The sequence below is a fragment of the Bidens hawaiensis genome, unplaced genomic scaffold (genome assembly GCF_021521415.1).
Source record: "Bidens hawaiensis isolate Kalapana, Puna unplaced genomic scaffold, B.hawaiensis_p1.1 tig00010796_1, whole genome shotgun sequence".
In the NCBI taxonomy this organism is placed as follows: domain Eukaryota; kingdom Viridiplantae; phylum Streptophyta; class Magnoliopsida; order Asterales; family Asteraceae; genus Bidens; species Bidens hawaiensis.
Window position 1 is genome coordinate 735703 of NW_027491829.1, and position 8727 is coordinate 744429.

General features: G+C 36.2%; 1 pseudogene; it reads right to left on the reverse strand.

Moving 5' to 3' along the window:
• Positions 1 to 7303: 7303 nt before the first annotated feature.
• Positions 7304 to 7989, reverse strand: LOC143536399 (senescence associated gene 20 pseudogene; annotated as a pseudogene).
• Positions 7990 to 8727: the final 738 nt, after the last annotated feature.

The following is an 8727-nucleotide window of genomic DNA, read 5'->3' on the forward strand; positions in this document are numbered from 1 at the left end:
TTTCATTATTAAACTATGAATCTGTTATTCAAAGTAAGTTGTTTCAACTAAAATTCTACCATGAAGAAAATTAGGTCTACTTAATTCATACATCCGACATGTTAAAACTGGTTATAGTTACAGGGGTGGGATTTGTTACAAATAAAATTAGCGTATTAAATATACAAATAATTAGAGTAATTACAGTTTTGAACTAGAGTAATTATTTTATAAAAAATAAATTAGTGTAATAATGATTACTCTAGTTCAATAGTTATAGTGTAACAATAATGACTCTGTTGTTAACATAATTAATCAAACTTTTTGTAAATTTCTGATGATAAAAGTCATTTGTTTTTTATCCAAATTCATACTTATAATACTAAGTTCGAATGGATCCAAATAGGTTTGCATCACCTCAATCATTGTTTGTCTTCATCACATGACCTAGTTATTGACACTACCCTCACTGCCTCTGTCTCCGCTAACATGACCGCCACCTCTATCATCACCGCCATTTGGCAACTCACTATTCTTGCCACAGCTGTCACCACATTGTCGCGCCATCAGCACGAACACCCTACCTTTTAATAGTTATTCAATTAAAAACTACCGTTTTCCTAACAAATTCTTCTCAACCTTTTTAAATAAAAATACAGTGACCACATTTGTGAGAAATTTTAATATCTCATCAAACCTGATTGGCTGCTTCATATTAAATTTACCATGAGAAATTAATATATATTATCAAACTTGCTTGGCTTCTTCACTCTAACGCATGACTAAATTTATGTTTCCCATGCAATACTTTAAAATGAAAATTTCTTTTTGAGAACTTTGTCATATGAGTAAATCCAACTGCTGCGAGGTACCCGGGTTCGGCGTCAACACTCTCGTTCTACACTTGCCCAAATCGAGACGCAACACATGATTCTTCCAATATTCTCATTGTTAGATCATCTCCCAAATTATCCATCCGTTCAATAACTAATGATACACGACTTCATTTGACAATATTTGATCCCTTGTACGATCGGTTAAAAAACCCATTTCCTTGTCAAATCTATCTTTAGCGCGATCCCAAAAATCAGGGCTGGTTCTTGAACACTTGTATCTTCGCCCTAACTTGTACCAAAGCAAGGACCAAGGTGTACTCCTCGTATCATAGTTGTTCTTCGTGTTTTTTTTTAACATAAAGAAAGAAATTTATTCGGTACTTAAAAAAAAATTCACGATGATCAATCATATAGTTTCTGTCAACGGTCGAATCCATTTTGTTAAAATAGAATCCGGTTTGTACTCGGTTTCGGTACACCAGACCCGGATCCTACCTGGACCGGACCGGTTCCAGTGGGTATCGAATGCCACCCCTCGTACCCAGGTCTAGTTCCTACTCGACACCTGGGAAAACCAGGTTCCAGGTGTACCCGATTTCGGGAACCAGCTTGTGCACCTCTAACACAAAAGTATTAATTAATTAGAAGTTTAGAACCCATTATACAATCCAATTATCACTAAACCTAACCAATCCATTTGATAACCAACGAACTGGTTAGGTTACCAACCCATTCCCCTCATTCTTTGTTTCTCGGCCCAATTAGCCCCACTCTTTTTTCTCCTTTGACCCGATTCACCGGCCCAACCCTGTCAGATCCAAACTCCAAAACACTAGCATTATGAAGTAATTAATAGTAGGAGTTATTAATAGGAGTAAGTAACGATACACTCTACCTACCACATACGCTTTAAAATTAATCAAAAAATGAGAGAACGCGTATAAAATTGACGTATTCAGAAGATAAAACTAAGAACCACAAAATCTCAATGATGAATTTTAGGAAACTTGGTTCCCAGACTGATGTTTTTTACATTCCAAACAACATAATAAGGTAAGCAAAAGTAACTTATTTCCTCGCATTTCAGACATAGAAACCTTTTGGGTCGCTACTTTTGTGTTTACTCGGTGACACAAGGTTGCAACAATTAACTTTTGGTCACTACTTTTGTGTTTGCTCATTGACACAAGGTAACAACATCATTGTCTGATTGACTAGGTCGATCACAGTTCATACTTTATCTTATAGTTCAAGTGAATGAAATATGCTCGTTTATTTATTGAAAAATTAAAATCCTAGATAATGTCATACCTTATATCATAGTTTTATAACATAGTTTGCCGAAAATTTATCAATTTTTTAACATGTTTGGAAACGTTCATTTTATTGCAAAAATATGAAAATTAAAGTTAGTATGAGTCCAACCTAACCAAAAATAAGAATCTATAAATCAATAGAAAAATTGTATCACACCACCATTTATATATAATTTTATAAACTAGTTATTGTACTATCTCATTTAGTGTAACTTTTATCATCTCTAATAAGTTATCAAAACCTATTTTACAAATTTGTGTCTTCTATGTAATGTTTTGTTGGGGTGGCTAGGTTTTTACCGGTCCCGTTGATCATAAAATATTGTTGTCGGTCAATTTATTTACAAGTGTCAGGTAATTGTGGTCGTACAAAATATTTAATTATTATTATTGAAATTCCGTTGGTTGTTTGATAAAGTAATTGCTTTCATTCATTGATTAAACATTTAAAACCTATATATTATTTAACTGCTCCTCTTGATTCTGATTATGCAATTTCCACTACACTAGCATTTTACAATTAGGATATTGATGTTTATATTAACATTGTTGGAAGTAATTTTGAACCTCAAGTCATAAGTCGGTAAACTTAAGAGACTAGTGCTGACAAGTAGGTCATAGTTGGTTATGTTTTCTAATTACAACACGTTTCCTAATTGTATTGTAATTAAAAAAGGTAATGCCTTGGCTAGCAAGTTAGGTCAGTCTATATAAACCGAGTTATGGTTAGACGTTACAGATCGTGAACATGAAACGAATATATCAGTACCGATACCGATACCAACTTTTTTTAAGAAGTTGGGATTGAAAAATTCGAGATTAACACCGGCATCTCGCGAGCTTATCCCCAGTACTATGTAAATCGAAGGAAGAAAAGAAAAAAAAACATGTTGACATTGATTATTGAATATTAATATATATATTGTCAACTCCTTATATAAAAAAGGACATGCATTTCGGATATTTTACTTCTTAATTAGTTATTTATTCAATAACTTTTTTTCTTGCGAACACCACTCTAAACAACTTTATCCACGAGTGACAACACATGCACCATCATGGCATATTTGTATGAATTAAATAACAATTGAGTTATTAATTATTTTACTAATGGCATTCTTTATTATGAAGAACTTATTATGAACAACACATGCACCATCATGATTTATGTCCCATAATAGACCACCTCCTCCATCACCTGTCACCATCAGATCAGCAAACTCATCAGTTACTTACTCATAGTCTTTTAAATGTTAACCATTTAAGTTTCTTACAAGTTTCTTTCAAGCTCGGCACTTAATGATGCAGAGGTTGTCAAACAGCCCCATGTTAGAGGTTGTGTCATGCATAGGACATCATCATCGTACTCAGTATATCCCACCAATAGTAAAGCTATGGTATAAAGGGTCTGAGGAGGGTAAGATGTAGACAGCCTTACCTCTACCCCGTAGAAATAGAGAGGCTGCTTTCGGTGAGACCCCCAGCTCAATAGTAGTTTTGCATCAAGCCTTGGACATAAGGCGCATAGCACTCAACCATCAGCATACCGGTCGATTGGTGTATGTATCCTTATCTTTCGGCTATCAACGCACCACATGATACCTGATTAACCTTCCGCCACTTTTAACATTATTTTCACGAGATTAGTAAAATAACATCAAAATTGTTTCATTGGACAATGGAAACAGTTTAATATAAGTGAGACGTAGACAACTTATTTTACAATGAACAAATTAATTTACACCACTCCTTTTAGAAAGCTAGTTGAATGCATATGATCATCTTTTGATTAATTTCACATCTTAACTACGTCACCACTTCTAAAAAGTTTATCCTTAAATTTAATATTTAACGTCGACACTAATTAAGATGACCTTTCCTATTTATATGACCTTTGCATGTTTCGAGTTACATATGACCTTTCCCATAAGTCGATCTTTCAACATTAACCAAAGTTAAAATGGGAGATTTTAAACAATTGCGATTTGTGAACCATTATTTTACCAACTACCGAAGTATTACTAATGGTTAGAATTCGTCGGTAATCCGTTAATGCATGTGATTATTGATGAAACCCTGTTGGTAAAGGACTGAATGAAAAATTGCCATGCATGTATAATCCAACTTACAACGGATTACTGACGGATACTATGAAGATGCCAACGACAACCTGTATACCGGCATAATGTATACCGACAAACTAAGATTTGTAGGTTTATATAATCAATTTTGAAAAAAAGTATATGGGTATGCATCCTCTCTATTGTTTCCATTTTACATGTAAGGCGCCAACCTACCAGAATTAAACTGTAAGCGTATAGCACTTATTTGCTAGAATACAACATATACGCAGTGTATGTATTGTGTATATGTATAGGTTTCTTGTTTTGTAATTTTATATTTTGAGATAATAAAATTTCTCTCTCTGCTTCATTTCTTCTTTTCTTTCTTTTTCATCGTTTTCAACGATTACATAAACAAATGAGTATTTGTTGGCAATACAAAAACTACATTGCATAAAATAGTTCCGTAACTCGGATAAGGACGAGGACCATAAGATCTCCCGACGTTAGTAGTACTAAACTCACTACTTATGGTCTAATAGAGATCGCTATCAGTTGTGGAGTCGAAGATACACTCTTTCTTCTCACTTCTATCACTCTCCCCAAACTTGTGGGTCGTATATTTCGAGAATCCCATCGAGATACCTCTTGTACAATGTTTTTATAACCGGATCAGACAGTGAATCAGACGGTTCACCGGTTCACCCGGTCCGACAAGCTGAGCAACTTTGGTCTTAAAAATAACTGTTAGTCTATAAATAAAGTTTTTCAAAAACAAAAATATATATTTTGTGAGAGAGGCCAAGCAAGGGACGTGTCCCATATGTCATGTCCCCTTGTCCATCACTAAAAGGCAGAAAATCTTGTCTTCCCAGTTCCCACACCCCTTTTGCCCAAGCCAACACACTCTTGTGTCAAGGCCCACCACGGCACAAGCCCTAAGAGCATTCACACCCATAAACCAATTCAAACCTTCACCTCATCGTCACGTCATACTCTAACCATTTCTTTAAAAAACCCTACTTTTTAATCCACCCATAAACCAATAAAAACATCTACCTCATCTTCCACATCATTACCTACTTTTACTACTATATAATAAATATGTATATATATATAATTTGTGTGTAGTGGTTGTGGTGGGGCCACTACAAATGAAATACAAACAAACACCTCCACAAACGTTTGTCTCAACCCGTAAACTTTTGTTTGCACCATTCCATGTCAACAAAAACCTTCACACAAACACCGTTGGAGATGTTCTAAGTAGCACGCACCCGTCGCCACTAATGATGTCAAAAAGGGTTACGGTCAAGTTAGTAGTGTACCATGACTTTAATCGTGACGGTTTAACCGGAAAAACATATTTGCTAAGTAGGTCTTGTAATGCCTAACTTGGTTTAAAAAAATTTTGGGCTCTCATTATAGAGATGGAAATTGAAAGTACTTTGTGCAATATGAGAAAAGTAAACATTTTATAAAGTTGTTAAGACTAAATTTTTTTAACTTTCTTTTTAATAGTACTTCTAAGATTTTCTAGGATAAATACACGATAGATGCATTCTCGATCCATGATTTAAACCCAAACCGTTTGGTTGCATCTGAGAAACCAACACACCTTAATTACCATGATGTCCTTTTGTTACATAACTTCTTTTTCTACATTCAAGTTTATAATACAAGTGTTTTGTAATTATCTACCATCCACATTATAAGATCGATCTAACTAGTAAAACTAGTAGGACGGATTATCATAGTTACAAAAAAAAATGTAAAGAAAGATGAAGAGGTAGGTCCCAGCAGAGACCAGTTGGTCCCGTAAGACTCACCTTGAACAGGGACGTCTGCGCAAAGGCCATCTGCTCCCGCAGGACCCACCATGCTCATAGAATCTTACGCGCAGTACGCAAGCTGTACACGCAGGGAAAGCCTCCCAATGGTGAAGTACCCCGCCTGTTCCCGCAGTTGCGGATACAAGCCATCAGGGAAGGCTACCCGCAGACAGCAGGGCTACACGCACAAGACACTAGCTACTTCAGTAGTCACATGAAGGAATGAGCAAGGCGGGAACAATCCCGCCTAAATGAGCCAGTCTGATTCTGAAAGATCTTTACTATACCTACCAAGGTATGGATAGGACAGACGATCTGACCAGAACAGCCCATGAGCCAATCACAGGGTGACAGCTCATCGACAACAGTGCGAGGAGGAGCACCCTCTAGTACTGTTTGTCACTATTAGCCGCTGCCTACTCACCAACCCTTACTGTGGGGCATGCGCAACCTACAGTTGGTGGAATAGTGTTACTGTTGGCTGTAACTTATTCACCAACCAGCATGGCCTGCGTACAATCCACAGTAGGTGGGACGTGCATAATCTACAGTTGGTGGAATAGTGCAGCCGACTTTGTTACTGTTGGCCGTAACCTACCCACCAACCAGTATGGCCTGTGCATAGTCCACTGTTGGTTGAACAGGAATACTATTCAGCCGGCTGTACCTTCTGGGAAACCTACCTTCGGCTATAAATACTCCAACATCTTGGAATGGTAAGATCATCTGCTATCCAGTTATCTAGCAATCTCTTAATATACACTTATATTCAGAGCAACCTAGTCTGATTCTCACGCCGGAGGGTGGTCACAAGGAGGAACCCCCCCTTCTCAGTGACGAGCTTACGGTGTTTGTTTTGCAGGTCTCCTGAAGAACAGCCTTCTCAGCTAGATCTCATCCGTGGGAAACATTACTTAACCCCCAGATTATCTATAATCTGTACCGGGTCACCTAGTGTTTCTTCAAAAGAGATTAATATAATTATAATCACAACAAAATGATGATCAAACTACAAAAAAGAAAAGGACAGTTATAAATTATAATCATGTGGAATACAAGCTTTGACTTGGAAAGTCATATATATTATAAAATCAACCATACAAATATTCTATTGAATATTAATTCCCTTGTTTTATATTTATCGTATATTTCGAGTTGGTAGTAAAAGAGAGACCGTTATAACATTAACAAAGCATTATAATTATAACTTGTGCATGTCATTATCACTTTACAAAGGCTTTTATTTTACGAATACATGCTATAAGAAATAAACATAAAAACGTAACACTTTGTTGCTTAAACAGCAAGAAGAAGACAAGGCATGGATGCTTGATCAGTAAGCTTGCTCTCCCACACACATTGACACTTGTCACCATCTTGAGATCCCACGTGGACGTTAGCTGACTTGGCAAACCGGGTAACGGTAACCGAAGTGTTGAAGTACTCCCTGACTTGAGTTATAACCCCATTGGTGACCGTCCACGCGTGTACCCAACTGACATTACAACTCGCGGGGAAATACCCTTCAGCCAAAACCACGTCCGAACCAACAGAGACCACTGAGATCGGGTTGAAGTCGAACGAGTGGTCCTTGTCGGACGTGGTATGGCCAGTGAGCAAGCGCATAAGACGGTTGCAAGATGGTGGACCGTGAAACCACCATTCGATGTTGGGAGCTAGGAGACAGTGAACGGTTGTGGCATCGCGTGTGGCTAATGCTTTGTAGAAGTTAAGGACCGTATTGCGGTTGCATTCGTCTACCAGAGTTTGGTGGTGGTGTTGATCGGCCATGTTTTTGATTGTGTTGATGAGAGTTGTGATTTAGTTTGTGTATAAATATTAAATGTGAAGATGGTAATATGCATGACAAGTCTTATATAGGAGTAGGAGGAAGATATTTAAAGAATGAGGGTTGACTTTGACCAACGATATGTTCATGGTATAACTAGGAACATAAAATGTGTTTTGAGTGAAAAGGTTAGTTTTTGAGTTCATGTTACTCAGAACTAGCTAGTTGAATCTTTGACCTTGACTACTTAATAAGTTAGTCAATAATCCCTATCTTTATTTTTAATAAGTTTAAATCTATCTATATAATAAAAGAGTGTGTTTCAAAAAACCTGTCTTTTTTAAAATTAACAAGATCTTTTTAAAATGCCACAGCAATTTGTGTAATTTTTTAATTAATTTAAATTCAACATTCAATCTTCATAATTACTTTTCACCAAAACTCTTGATTTGTTCATATGGAATTTTCTCATTAATTCTTTTCATTATTTATTTATTAACACAAAAATCGCAATCCTTTAAAAAAAACCTTCGTTTCAATCACAATAGTTCCACTCAAAACCTAAACAAACCCTAAAATTATCTCTCCGCAGTTGTCGTTTATCAACTTGAACAAAAAAGGTATTACAATCATATTCATATGCATCGCGTGCAACAATCATCCATCATCATCATCTTCTGGTTTAAAGTTGTTATTGCCAACACTTTTGCATCAGTAAGTACCTTTTAATTATGAGAACCCTAAATTTGTTTTGAAGCATTTACAGTAATTCATTATTTCCCTTTTAAACAAACCCTAAAATTCTAGATCTCGGCCATGTTACTAGATTGTTTGTTCGTATGCCGCTAATTGATTTAGTGTTATGTTAATCTAAAAGCATATGATTTCTAATTTTATATTTCAAAAATCAAA